Source organism: Anastrepha ludens, chromosome 3 (assembly GCF_028408465.1).
Source record: "Anastrepha ludens isolate Willacy chromosome 3, idAnaLude1.1, whole genome shotgun sequence".
In the NCBI taxonomy this organism is placed as follows: Eukaryota; Metazoa; Arthropoda; class Insecta; order Diptera; family Tephritidae; genus Anastrepha; species Anastrepha ludens.
In genome coordinates this window covers 70050054-70065085 of record NC_071499.1, presented here as the reverse complement: position 1 = coordinate 70065085, position 15032 = coordinate 70050054, and the positions used below count along the sequence as shown (strand labels likewise).

At 34.8% G+C, this 15032-nt stretch overlaps 1 protein-coding gene across 1 annotated transcript in view; it reads right to left on the bottom strand.

Moving 5' to 3' along the window:
• LOC128858187 (uncharacterized) overlaps positions 1 to 15032 on the bottom strand; it is a 135290-nt gene that overhangs the window by 59506 nt on the left and 60752 nt on the right. The gene's annotated exons all lie outside the window — the stretch shown is intronic.

The window sequence follows — 15032 nt, the reverse complement described above, 5'->3', positions numbered from 1 at the left end:
TGAAGTGCACTGAAGACGCCTAATGGAATTTGTGAAGTATGCTTCTGATATTTTCTTAAGAATAAACCTTTGGGTATCCATTGGTTCACAAATACGTTCGTAAATAGCGGCTGTCTAAGTATCTCTATTTTCATTAGTACAGTCCTTGATTATACATTAACGTTAAAGGTATACCGGCATAAATGCTTCGAGTAATTTTTTTCTCATTTATTCTGTTTTCCATTTCACTACCGCAAGGAATTTGGTTTTCCACTAATTTGTTCGTATCAACTAAACGCAACGAGTGAGAGCAAAGAAATAGATAAAGATGTAATTCACAGCTGTGGCCAACTAATTAGCAAAATTAGGCTTGCAGGCCTCTGATAGCCCAAGTACGTAAATTTAAAGCAAACCATTCATTAGATTAAATTGGATTTGATTTGAGGTTTGCACTTCGACATTAGGCTCCTTTGTATCCTCTACTCATCACAGGACTTCCACCAGACCCAGCTCCCTTATTAAACTTGAGATAGAGCTGGGTTGTGATGAGCGATGTGCCTTTCTTTTGGCTGTAATCGACCGATATGTCTCAACCTACTAGATTCAAGGGTAAGGTGCATTGGAGTCTCCTGGAACTGGTCGCAGAAACGACAAAAGCCAGTAAGCCATATGCCGATCATGGGCAGATAACTACGCAGTCTGCAGTGGCCCATGAGAGCGCCCGTCAGCATTCTCAGTTTATCCTTAGGAAGGGTTATGAGTTTTATAAACCTCTTACACCCCCCATTTTGTGGCGCAGCCCCATAGTTTGGTGCCACCTAAACTCCCTTAGCCTTTGCTCTTCACTCCTAAGCTTCTCCTGGAAGATGTGACATCACTTAGCAAGGAAGGGTTCGGGTCCTATTAATAGCAAGGTCGCAGCCTCCCTTGCCAATGCGCCCGCTCTTCTCTCACAGTTAAACCGCTGTATCCTGGGATCCAAACTAGCCGGATGCGATTGTGGATCATAGCTCTTTGGTACAACATCTAAAGTCAATAAAGGGAGGAGAAATTTGTATTTTAATAGTAAATCTAGCATTTAGTCAAAAGCCCCTTGTTGAAAATAAACAAAATTATGGACTGTAAAAGCTTACACTTGAACTTTTTAAGTTTCAGCAACCCGAACTTTCTCGAAAAACCCATAATTCATTTAAAATGCAAAAAGTGAAGTAATGACATAATTTTAAGTTTTATATTTTCTTTATTGCTCAACAAAGATCAACAACAAGTAAACGATTAGTTAATCATATGTAATTAAGACCTTTTTACATAGTTATCTTCAACATAATAACGGCAAAAGAACAAACAACAGGAACACCAGCTGCTTGATCGAGTTGCCATAGGAGATTATATTGCTTTCTCTTCAAATGATGCTGTAGCTGGTCAACTGCACTCGTCAAGAAACACCAGCATTCAAAAATTATGATTTCAACAGAAAAGAAAATCTTCCGACTTTATATTTTCTCTTCTTCTTAATTGGCGCGATAACCGCTTACGCGATTTTGGCCGAATTTAACAAAGCGCGCCAGTCGTTTCTTTCTCCCAAGTCCTTAAACCGGAGCGTTTGTATCCATTCGGACGACATGACCCAGCTAACGTAGCCGCTGGATCTTTATTCGCTGCGCTATGTCTATGTCGTCGTAAGGCTCATGTAGCTCATCGTTCCATCGCCTTCGATATTCGCTGTTGCCAACGTGCGAAGGTCCAAAAATCTTGCGCAGAATCTTTCTCTCGAACACTCCAAGCGACGCTTCATCGGATGTTGTTATCGTCCACACTTCTGTACCATACGTTAGAACGGGCATGATGAGAGCCTTGAAGAGTGTTAGTTTTGTTCGGCGGGAGAGGACTTTACTACTCATTTGCCTATTTAGTCCAAAGTAGCACTTGTTGGAAAGAGAGATTCTACGTTGGATTTCCAGGTTGATATTGTTATAGGTATTAATGTTGGTTCCTAAATAAACGAAGTCTTTCACAACCTCGAAATCATAGCTGTCAACAGTGACGTGGGTGCCGATACGCGAGTGCGCCGCCTGTTTGTTTGATGGCAGGTGATACTTCGTTAAGTCCTCGTTCACCACCAGACTCATTCGCTTTGCCCCTTTATCCAGTTTGGAGAAGGCAGAACTAACTGCGCGGTTGTTAAGGCCGATGATGTCAATATCATCGGCAGACGCCAACAATTGTACGCTCTTATAAGAAATTGTGCCTGAGCGAATAAGCTCCGCGGCTCGTACGATCCTTTCCAAAATCAGGTTAAAGAAGTCACACGGCAGAGAGTCATCTTGTTTGAAACTTCGTTGGGTATCAAACGGCTCGGAGAGGTCCTCCACAATTCTGACGGCACTGCTGGTATTGAGCAACGTCATCTTGCATGCATGTCCAATATATAACATTGAAAAATTAGCACAACAAGCGTTTTATGTAGGTGTGAAATAACCTGTACATTCTAATGTTAAAGATATTGCAGTGATCACGTAAGATTTGTTCGTAACAACTCACCAAAACTTCATTGCAATGGTACACGGTGTTGTATGCAGAAATTAGTAATTTTTTATGTATAGGGTTATTCGATAGGTGCGCTTCAACTTTTTTCCGATAGGGAGGGCGAACGACGCAATATTTTTTATTTTTCGGTTGTCATTTGTAAGCTTCATTAGTATACATTTCATCTTGGAACGCTACACACTTGAGCAACGATTGCAAATCGTGAAAATTTTTTATGAAAATAATCGTTCTGTTGCTGCTACTTTAAGAGCATTACGGCCATTTTACGGTCCATTTAACAAGCCGTCCCGTTTTGGGGTTATGTGAAGTCATTGGTCTACAGTAACAAGCCGGCGACGATTTGTGAGCTCAGAGCCAATATTGAACGCGAAATTGCTGGAATTTCGGCCGATTTATACAAAAGAGTGGTCGAAAATTGGGCTCAACGATTGGACTTCGTAAAACGTGCACGCGGTGGTCATGCAAAAGAAATCGAATGTCATACTTAAATGTATATGTTCAAACTCGATAATAAAAGAAAAATTAGTTAAAAAAGTCAAACCGTTTGTGTTTTATTCAAAAAAGTTCAAAAGTTGAAGCGCTCTTACTGAAAAACCCTATATTAGAAACTTAAGATTTAGTTTCGTTCAAACTTAAATTAGTTACACCTACAACCTAATCATATAGCCATTCGCACAATTTGTGGTGAGAAGTAAAATATTTAAATGAGTTCAAGCTATGATACACCTTTTTTCAGTTTTTACGCAAATTTGCCTATTCTTTAGTTTACTGTACTTCTTAATTCCTGTATAGTACTATTTCGTGACCTAAATTGGCATATTGACATTGGCATCGCCTTCGGTTGAAGTGCTTCCCCTAGCCAACCATTTTTTTATACCACAAAACTAACTATTTTATAGCAATGTAATAAAGAAAGCCCCAATGAAAAGATATTGCGCGGGAAAGAAATTTTTAATTAACTGCAGTTGGAAAAATAGATAAGAAGAACAAGTGCACAAAGAAAAAAATTTCAGTAGCAGCGTGCATATTATTAAAGTAGCGTGCTATATGTATGTGTTGGTATTTACAACTATATCTTTGTGTAGCTACCATGAATGCGCCACTTGAAAGCAGTGGGCTTATGAACTTTAAGCGAATTTTATACAGCCCAATTTTAAAAGGGTTGTAAACAAGGAATTCAAACAGAAAGTTTGTTAAAGGGAATAGTTTTGGTGTACCTTTTTCTACTTTCTTGTGTGTGAATGATAGAGAGGCACTTCTGAGGGACACAGTAGCAATAATAGCATACATTATAATATACTCAAATGAAAGAAGTTTAGCCAATAGACGATTATCGATAAAAATATAAAATATGCACAATTTTGTACTAGAGAATGATCGAACATCGATTTTTAAGGCCGCACCGAACTCGACCAATTTTAATCGAAGTCGAACGGAAACTGAGTCGAATATTTTAAAAGGCGCAAGTAGTAAGTAGAAAATCAAGTTAAAATAATCCATTATTCTTATTAATAATAATGTTTTAGTGAGATGAAAATTTCAAGTGATTCAAAAACTATGTTGTTTTTTCACAATTTTAATCAGTGTTGGGTGTTTTTTTCCATACAAAAAAATGTCGAGCATTTAAGAGATTCTGATTTAAAGGTTTGAAATATTGATGGAAATTTGTTGATTTTTTTTTAATTTGCAAATTAGGTACATTTTCGGACTCTGCAACCGATTTTATATACGAAATCGATGATATGACCCTTAACCCTTTTTTGGCAGTAAAATAGTTTAATTAGAGATCACGCGATACCACCAACTAAAAATACTTACGAGTAAAAAAAAAAGCTTATACTAAAAAATACTAATCTCTTCTATAAAAATATCAAAGTAATGCTCATCACTCGTAGTGTTGCAAAGGGGCAAGATACGGAAGGCAGCCCTCGTATTCGTTCTTGTTTTATTTTTGATCAACAAACGAACTAAAAATGTTTATATTTTATTCAGAAAATACTGAGCATTTGAAAGACAGGCAAAATTGAGTTCATTTAACTTTACAATGTCTTGTATGCCTTTGAGCATTGACTCGTTTATTATTCCCATGTTTCTTCTTAAATTAGGAAGACTGGCAAAAATACCCTTCTTGCATTAAAGAGCTTATTGATAACTTAATTCTACAGAGTTGTTGAAATAATTAAGTAAAATAAAAGAACAAATATAAGGCACAATTTGAAAACATTGGTGATCCATTTAAAATTAGCGTTGAAGCTATATCAACACCTATCTAAAAAATTCCATACTCTTCATTGATTTTACAAGTTCAGATAATTTAATCCAATTATCCCTATTAACTTTGTTGAGCTAAGCAAATTTCACTAAACGTGGAGCTCTCACGAGAGTACAGAAAATTTAAAGTAAAAACAGCACTCAGCAATGGAGATGCCGCAATTTTTTATGTGCACTACAGCGCATGCGTATCGTGGCATAGTCTCAGCAAGGGCCATTGCATTTTATATGCTCCTAATAAATGAGTAAAAAGCACTCATGTATGTCTGCATAGCTCAAAAAAGTGAACAAAAATAGAGAATAGCAAGCAACGAGGATAATAAGTGCACAATAAAGTAAAACATATCCACACCAACACTCGGCGGAGATGCATAAAAATGGCGAATGGTGTATGAAGCGTAAAAAATATTGAAGCTAAAAATAGTGATAGTTTTTGTGCACTCTAAGGTTCAAAGGGAATGCGAAAAGTGTGCAGTGAATAGTTAAATGCAGAATTAATATGAAAGCAAGAAAAAAGATTTTGTTTGGTATGGCTTTTTCCCACTTTTCATGTTTTTTTATTTACTTCGTGCTCTATCAACTTTACGAGCTACATTTATTTATTTATTAAAGGCTTTTGCACTCAACCAACTAGAGGGAAATTTATATAATATTTCTTTTCGTATTCACTAACGAGAATTGCAGTCGATTGAAAGTGAAAAATGATATTTATATTTTGTTAGTATTTAGTTTACATTGCAGCGGCCGCAGTAGCCGAAAGACTACGATTCGGTGGTGCACAGCTTCGAATTCGCGAGCATGAAATACTAAACGATAAAAAAAGTTTCGTTATTTCTGATAGCGCTCGCACCTCGGCAGGCAATGGCAAACCTCCGAGTGTATTTCAGCCATGAAAAAGTTATTCGTAAGAATTCATCTGCCGTTCGGAGGCAGCACAAGGATGTAATTTATTTCAGTTGCATCTATCTGCGATTCCGGATTGTCCTACCATTTTTTTCGAAACGAGTGAAATGATTAGAAACCTTAAATAACGGAGGTAATTAATTTTAAAACAACATAATAAATGAGGACTTCATGTGAACTCCCTGGAATTCATATGTATATGAATAGTAGAAAAGCTAAACCCACTAAAAAAACATTTTGCCTTTAGACGAAGAAGTCAAATTTTTGCTAATACCAACCGGTTAAGATTTTTTTTTTATTTTTAGTTTTTAACTACTCATCAGTTAGTATTTTCCTGGAATTCAATTATTTTCAATAATAAAAATGAGTGTTCACTAAGGAGTTGGCATTGTTTTGACATAGTACTGTATAGTCATGAATTACAAGTAAATGATTGAAAATAATTAAAGTTGTACTTTGTTTGATGCATTTTGCATGAAGAATAAGTAGTTTTAACCACGGTGATGCAACATTTTTAAATATATACAAGGTGGCGCAAAACTAAATAAAAAAAATAAATAAATAATTGGCGCGTACACTTCTGTTAGGTGCTTGGCCCTATTTGTGGTGTGCGTCTTGATGTTGTTCCACAAATGGAGGGACCTACAGTTTCAAGCCGACTCCGAACGGCAGATATTTTTATGAAGAGCTTTTTCATGGCAGAAATACACTTGGAGGTTTGCCATTGCCTACCGAGGGGCGACCGCTATTAGAAAAATGTTTTTCTTAATTTTGTGGCGCAAAACTAATTAGGCCAAATTGGTTTTCAAAAACTTCTTTACGAAATAAAAAATATAAATGATTTTGAGTGATGGAAATCTTTATTTTCATTACTTGTGTGCTGGTATACTGCAGCTCTCTAGTCCACAAGTGCAAAAATTGTAAATCTTCCGTTAAGATGATAAATTTTCGCCCTTTTTTAAGTCTCTGCTATCTAGTTTTGTATAACTTAGCTTGCATACACTTGCACTTTTTTTTATAATACAAGGACTTTTTCATACCTTTTTTAAAGCTTTTTAAAGTAAGGACCATATCGGGGTACGTTCTAAAATGAACACAATTTTTCGTTTTATTTCTGAATTATCCTTAAAGGTCACATAGGAAAAATTAGGCCCTTACACCTACTCCTTACAATTTTATACAAAAAATGTATGTGGCTGAACCACTGTACGACGTAACTATATAGCTTTATGCAAATGACACAATGGCTGTTGCTCAATGGATATAAAAAAAATGAAGATATTTTCATACATAAATATCTATGTAGTGAGACAGTTCCAATTTGTAAGCCACTTGCAATACTTTTTGAATTAAAATTTAGAACCTATTTAATCTCCTTTGTGCCCGTATGTGTATCTTAATAGTGAAATTAAAAGTGAAATTTGAGATAAGTTGCTAATTTTTAAATTAAATTCAAACGGCAAATATGACCATTTTTGGAAAAAATTTTCTAACAATTGCCTTATATAAAACCCATATTGTAATATGCATTTATGTCTACTTTCTAATAAGTTTCACTTTTGAGATACAAACAGATGGCAACTACCCGTTAAAATTAGTGTTGCACCCAAATGACCCGTAATAGGCTCTCCATCGACTCTACAAACTTCATATTTTTTAAATTAAAAAAAAGGGTTTAATTAACACGGACGAATAAAAACATAATAGGATAAATTGTTCTATAAAAATATGTAACTAAATTAAATTAATTTTTCAAACTTTTCACACCAAGTCATACTTTATAAGTCTCTTACCATGCCCGCCTTATTGTATAATGTAGAAGCTGAGACGATATCAACACCTGATGTGACGGTCCTTAGAGTGTTTGAGAGAAATATTCTGCGGAAGATGTACATACCTTTGCACATTAGCGATGACGAATATCGAAAGCGATGGAACAAGGAGTTGTATGAACTGTACGCGGTCGTGAACAGAGTGTAGCGAATCAAAATCCAGCACCTGCACTGGGTAGGCTATTTCGGACGAATGCACACAAACGCTCTGGCACTGAAAACATTCGACACAATGTTTGAGGGTGCTAGCAGAGGAAAAGAAAGGCCTCCACTGCGTATGAAGGTCATTGGAAAAGAGTTGGCTTCGCTTGGCATTTCAAATTGGCAACGGTTACCACATGAAAGAAACAGCGACAATGAAAAAGAAGATTTTGATCACTTCTTACTACTGCAGCCATCTATCGAAAAATGGCGGAGGAAAATTAGTACACCTAAGCTCATATCGAGAGCTACCTAATGAAATGCTATATAAAATTTTTTGTACCAAAATGGTCACCAGCAGTCTTGTTATAATAGCCAAGGTAATACAACTTATATATTAACATCTACGAAACGCATTCTATCAACCAAGTTTGGGAAGCACGTTTTTTTCCTCAACGCCCAAAAAATTGTTTACTGTATGAGCAGCTATTTTGAGGTTTCTTTCTTTTAAGAAGATAATAAGCTTTTTACAATGTTTGGAATATATTTCATTTTTAATCTTTTTTCGTTAGTTTTTTTAAAAACATATTTTAATGTATAACAAGAACCTTATGAGCGAAAGTTCCAAAGTTTGTACCAAATCCATAAAATTTTACGAATAAAAATACAAAAATTCTCATAGAAATGTTAAGCTTTTAATCTTTAGAAAAATTCTGGATGTTTAGGTTTATAGCAAATTTAATTTTAATTCAAGAAAGCATAAGTTCGAAGACGCTCAAACAGCACTTTCATTTTATTATATTTTTTTTACACACGATGTTTAGTATTTCCATCGACATGAAAGACTTCCGGCCATATGCAGTGAAATCGTGTGACATTGTTGAATATACACACAATCTATTTGTTATAATACTACAATACATATATTTAATACTTTAGTACACATAAAATAAATATTCAGGTGATATTTGAGCATACAATATTCAATATACGCGAAAGGTGTCGAACATCTCCATGTTAGCTTAACATTAGTGTACAAAATTAACATTTCTTGCATATTGGAAAATTTGTACAGATGAGAAATTTATTACTTTTTTAGCTTGCTATAAACTTTCAAATTACTTGCTTTTTATCACACTTGAACATTAACTTTTATTTCTTATATAAAACGTTCGTAATTTACAGCAAAGAAAATGTGATTGTAAAATAGCGTGAAAATATTCAAATGAGTTGAAGGGGCAGTAAAATATGTCGATACGCATATTAGGCAGGCTGCTTTCTTTGAAAGTTCGTAAGCTTTATGTCTCCCACGTTTGGTGTAGGTGAAAAAAATAATATATTAATAAAAGGAGGCATGGTATTATAAAGACCGTGAGTATTTTGTAAATATATTCTAGGTATATTTCTTTATCTAATAAATTTTGGTCTCAAAATATTATATAATAATATATATATTATATTTAATATATAATAATACACAGAATGCTCTGTTACTGAAGCTAATCTCGACTGGCATGTTCATTTCGTCATAAAATGCACAAATTTATGAAAGAACTAAAATTTTTCAAAAGTTCAAAAAATTTATTTTTTAACTGGGACAAATAAAAAATGGCCCAACTGATTGAATTACTGGTTTTTACAACTTCGAAATGCATACTATCGCTCCGCATGAAACAAACGTATCAGTTAATTCCTATTACTTTTAAGTGTTTGGAGAAACAAGGAAAATTAAAAGAAAAAGAACATGCAATTCGTTGTGTGCCACACTAAGACAACGCAGAGGTGAGAAATGTTATTTCTCAATCCTTGTGAACTAGAAAAAATACTGCCAAATTCAAATGACTAATTTTGATATTTTAAAACCAGCTTGCACGAAGTAAATAAACAATTATTAGCTCAAAAAATAATTTCAAATAAACTATCACAAAGGTTACTTTTTTACTTTCCTGGCGAATAAAATGAATTTTACTGAGAGTGCGGTAATAATATTTTGAAGGAAAAAAGACAATAAAATTTATTAGTATTTTAAATACTGCGAAAAACATTCAGAAATGCATTTAATCCTTTGGAAATAGATGGCACTTTGTAAAGAAAATTCTTGGTTGTTAAATATATAATTTTACAAGTTCTATATTACAGATTTTGTATTGTACAAACCAGTATTAATGCATGTGCTTGAGGTGCTAGAGAAGAATAATTCAAGTGTTGTGAGACGACCATCAATGAGTGAGGTGGTTCCAGTGCCAAAACTTTTTGCTAACACATACAATAAAATTTCTAAAAAAAAATTATTAAACTTAATTTTAACATTCTCAGATATGAGAAAATTGATATGTGTGCTATGCTGTAACTCAATAGTAGTAAATTTGTATTTCTAGTAATTTCCATAACTCAGTAGTAGTAAATCTGTATTTCTGGTTTCTCAACATCACGGCAGGATTTTTAAAGTTTCAGTTAGGACTTATGATTAAACAACTTTTCCCAATTCTAAATAATTATGTGGCATAGACATATTGGTATTAAATGAAGAAAGAATGTCAAGAGAATTAAACAATTTTTTCCCTTGGCAAAAAATATTAAATTTTTTTTAGTGTTAAGTTTGCAATATCCAACTATTTTTATAGATTACACTGTGCGACAGTGATTTTATACTTTTATGGAGACCTAGTACAACTTGTAGGTATAGTAAAACTAAGAAAAATGGTATAGGAGAAATTTCCAATACACCCCCAAAATCTCATTTTATGTTTAGTTTTCCTGTAGCCATAAGTTGTGCTAGGTCTCCATAAAAGTATATTTAATTTATTGTTTTTGTCACACAGTGTTATTTAATGGGTCCCGATGGTCGAGAATTTTCAAAAAGTTTTTTTTTTTTTATACATCGAAAGTACAGGCTTTTAGGAATATCTTGTTAGAAGGATATTCCCAGTATTTTCGATTCTACAGCCGTTTTATCAGGTAGAGTCAGATTCGTCACGCGGCGGCAGCATCAATGGAAAACATCCACTCTCTCAACTTTAAACTCAATTATCTCAAAACTATTTTATAGTTTTTATATGTTGTTCACAACATTAATGGCTATCGTCCATACTAGAATCATATTATTATTTCAATTATTTCGTATTTTTTTATTAAAAAACTGAAAAGAACACCCGATTGTTAGAGTGTAAAATTTTAAACCGCTCAATTTGGCCATAAATTTTGGAGCTGTACGCTGCCGGGACCTCTTGCTGGAAGTATCGGGTGTTTTTTAGCTGCATGAGAACTATCGATATCGATAATTATGAGTTGATATTATGGAAAGGCAAACTGTGTTGACATTTCTGTTTAGTTTGGCAAGTCATCACGAATCGTTTAACTGCAGAGCCACGCTTCCAAATTGTGGGAACATACTTTGAAAAAAAAAAAGTTCATAGAGCGAAGTTTTGAAGAAGACCCAGAAATGTCGATTCGTCATTTTTATCAACTTATTGTCCTTTGCCCTTCAACTACGTGGACTCATTGGACTCATTAAGATTTATTGGAATAAGTCGTCAAACTAATCGAAGATCCTAGTCAGACTGATCGAATGGACTGTGCAACTCGTAGCTGCAGCGAATATATGTCGCAGGTCATATTCAAAAAATATATATTATGAAACAATGTACCACATTAAAGTAAAAGAAAATCATTCCAATAATAAAGGGTGATTTTTTAAGAGCTATAGGAAATGTTTTCAAAAAACCACACGTAAAATTCAGAAAAATGCTTGAAATTTTTAATTAAAGAGATAGTAAAGTCCATATTATTTAATGTTTGAAGATTATTTCATGCAAATGTTGACCGCGACTGCGCTTCAAATGGTCCATCCGCTTAGTCCAATTTTGGCATACTCTTTCCAATGTTTCGGCCGGTATCTCACATATAAATGCTTTAATGTTGTCTTCCAATGCGTTAGTTGAAGCAGGCTTGTCTGAATAGACATGAGCTTTAACATAGCCCCACAAAAAATAATCTAAAGGCGTTATATCGCACGATCTGACAGGTCCCGAACGAGAAATAAAATGTTCACCGAACTCGCCTCTCAACAAGTCCATTGTTAAGCGTGCTGTGTGGTATGTGGCACCGTCTTGCTGAGACCGCATGTCATGCAAGTCAAGCTCTTGCATTTTGGTTACGTTACGATTCGCAGCATCTTTAAAGAAGTACGGTCCAATGATACCTCCAGCCCATAAACCGCACAAAACTGTGACCTTTTCTGGATATATTGGTAGCTCTTGCAATTCTTCTGGCTGATCTTCACTCCAAAATCGACAATTCTGCCTATTTACGTACCCATTGATCCAAAAAAAAGTTTCGTCGCTGAACACAATTTTTCGATAAAAAAGTGGATCTTCGGTCAACTTTCCAAGAGCCCATTCACCAAAAATTCTGCGTTGCGGTAGATCATTCGGCTTCAACTCTTGCACCAGCTGTATTTTGAAAGACTTCACACCTAAATCCTTTCGCAAATTCGCACTTCTATTATTAACTTTAATTAACCCTTATTTACTAGGAGATCCTGACAATTTCATCCCCGCTAATCCTTTAGTAACACCAGTTCATATTCAACCTGAATGATATTTTTTATTTGCATATGCAATTTTACGTTCTATTCCTAACAAATTAGGAGGAGTTATTGCATTAGTTCTGTCAATTGCAATTCTAGCAATTTTACCATTCTATCATTTAAGAAACTTTCGAGGAATCCAATTTTATCCTGCAAATAAAATTCTATTTTGATGGTCATCATTAACACTGGCCGATACAGCTGCGATATTTTCTTCAGTTCGCACTCTACGTAAGCGTGTTGATGGTTTGATGTCCAATTATGTAAATTTGGTTCTAAATTTAGTCAAATAGCTCGAATAGCCGTACCATAAAATGGAAAAAGCGCCCGATAAACTTTCTTAACAGAACACGCATTTTTATAATAAAATGCAATGATTTGTTCGTTTGTAAGACGAGTCATGGTTAAATTATAGACCAAAATGAAGATGATTGACAGTGAAACAAAACACGAAGCCAACTGTTTAAAAAGCTAATAGCTAAAAAATCACCCTTTATTTCTGTTTTGTATTATAATTTTGAGCTCTTAAGCTCTTAAAAAATACATTGTTTAACCACAGCCAAACTTGTACTAAGAAATGAGAAGTGATTGGTTAACATTAATTTATTACTTAAATTTTTACTATGAAGACGGTCCACAATGCTTTTTATTGCCATGCAAATTACCCAAGAAATGGAAGGACATAAATTTCGTAAAAACATTTGACAAATTTTTGGACAAGGATTGATACGAAAAAAAAAAATATTTTTGATTTCACTTTATTCTCTTTAACCGACGGTGTAGAGTCAAACAAACGGCTGTTATTATATTCGGACCGAGTCCACAACGTTCGCACTAAACGTCCTTCAGCATTGGCGATCACCTCTACCCTAATGCACATATTTATAGATACATACATACATACTTCCATATTACATTGGTGTAATGAATAGTTTATGCGTTGAATTTCATTGCAATTAAATTGCGCATATTCGCTTTTTATGTGCGCTCCCTTTTTTCCTACTTCCGCAACACTGCAGCGAATTTCTAGCAAGACTGACGCTGTCACTGTGGCTGTCGTTGCTAATTAACCCTGAGAAGTGCCAGTCAAGGAGAACAGTTCACTGCAAGCCCCTTCGTTTTCGGCAAGCGGAGAACATTTAGTGGACGAAGGAGTGTAGTAAAATAATGTGTGAGACTGACACTATAAGGAGGAGGAAGACTCCCTTTTAGCGCCATGAAATTTCAACTTAAAACTATATACATGTATGTATATGTAGTTTGTATACATACATATCCACCTATTTTTAATTGTCTTTCCCAGTAGCAGCTATCTTGCCGCACTTGTATTGTTGTTGTCCTTTAGAGTTATTTCGCTGGCATTTTAAAAGCATTTACTGTTAATTACAAAAGTGTTACTTTGTTGTTTTAACATTCTCTTACTTTGTATTTATATACTTATGCTATCCACCCAACCATATCGTTCAACGTCTAGCAGAAGTGCAACTTTTTAACTCATTTATTTACTTTTGGAAAAATGCAAGTGATGGGCATAATTTTTTTTCCCAACAAAATAATTTTTTTTTGCATTGCTCATTGAATATTACCGGTTGTGATTCACAGTACCGAATATTCGCTTTTTTTCGTATTGTATATTAATATAATAGTGAATTTTTACTCGTATTGTAATAGTGAATTCGAAAATGTGACAAAAGGGTTGCAGTAAATGGTGGATAATTAAATAATTTTGGAGCGAATATAAATTACGAGATGTGGCTATTAAATTAGGAGACGAAGCTTATTTTCTTGTTATCACGTTCAATGTACACCTCTCGCCTATCTTTTCAACACTACCTGCGAATCTTCGAAACATTGCTTGAAGTATTTTTGTGTCGACTTCTTCAGTCAACTGCTTAGCCGTGAAGCGTAACATTAGGGCAACGAACTGCTCTCAAATTTCATAGTGAGCTTGGAGAACCACCTATTGATACTTATAATTTATTCAAAAAGCTGTGCCTATGTACGTATTTTGAGTTGCTCAGCTGTTTTTAAACTCACGAACAAGACATTTATGACTCACACGCGGGCACCTTTGAAACAATACAAGCAATGATGATTTTTTTTTGGTATAAGATTACAATTTTGAATGACATACTGCAATCCAATACTTGATACGTCAAAAGTAGATCTTCTATCACAGCTTTGCAGTTGTCCAAAAAAATTTACGACGTTTTTAAAAGTCCACGAAGCAGGTTTTCCTAACGAACTCAGTTTTTCTTCGATTATTTTAACTTTGAACGATTCCTTAATCTGAGCTCCGACGAAAATTCCTACCTTTATTTTAGCGTCACTAACTTTAGGAAACTGGCGGAAATGCGGCCGCCATAGCCGAATGGGCTGGTGCGTGACTACCGTTCGGAATTCACAGAGAGAACGTAGGTTCGGATCTCGATGAAGCACCAAAATTAAGAAAAACATTTTTCTAATAGCGGTCGCCCTCGGCAGGCAATGGCAAACCTCCGAGTGTATTTCTGCCATGAAAAAGCTCCTCATAAAAAATATCTGCCGTTCGGAGTCGGCTTAAAACTGTAAGTCCCTCCATTTGTGGAACAACATCATGACGCACACCACAAATAGGAGGAGGAGCTCGGCCAAACACTCAAAAAAGGTGTATGCGCCAATTATATATGTATATATACTTCTGCTCAAATATGAACGAGACTTTATCAATAAAACGGTCCGCGGATGACATATGGCAAAAATAAATATTTTGTTTTTAATAGGACTTTTAT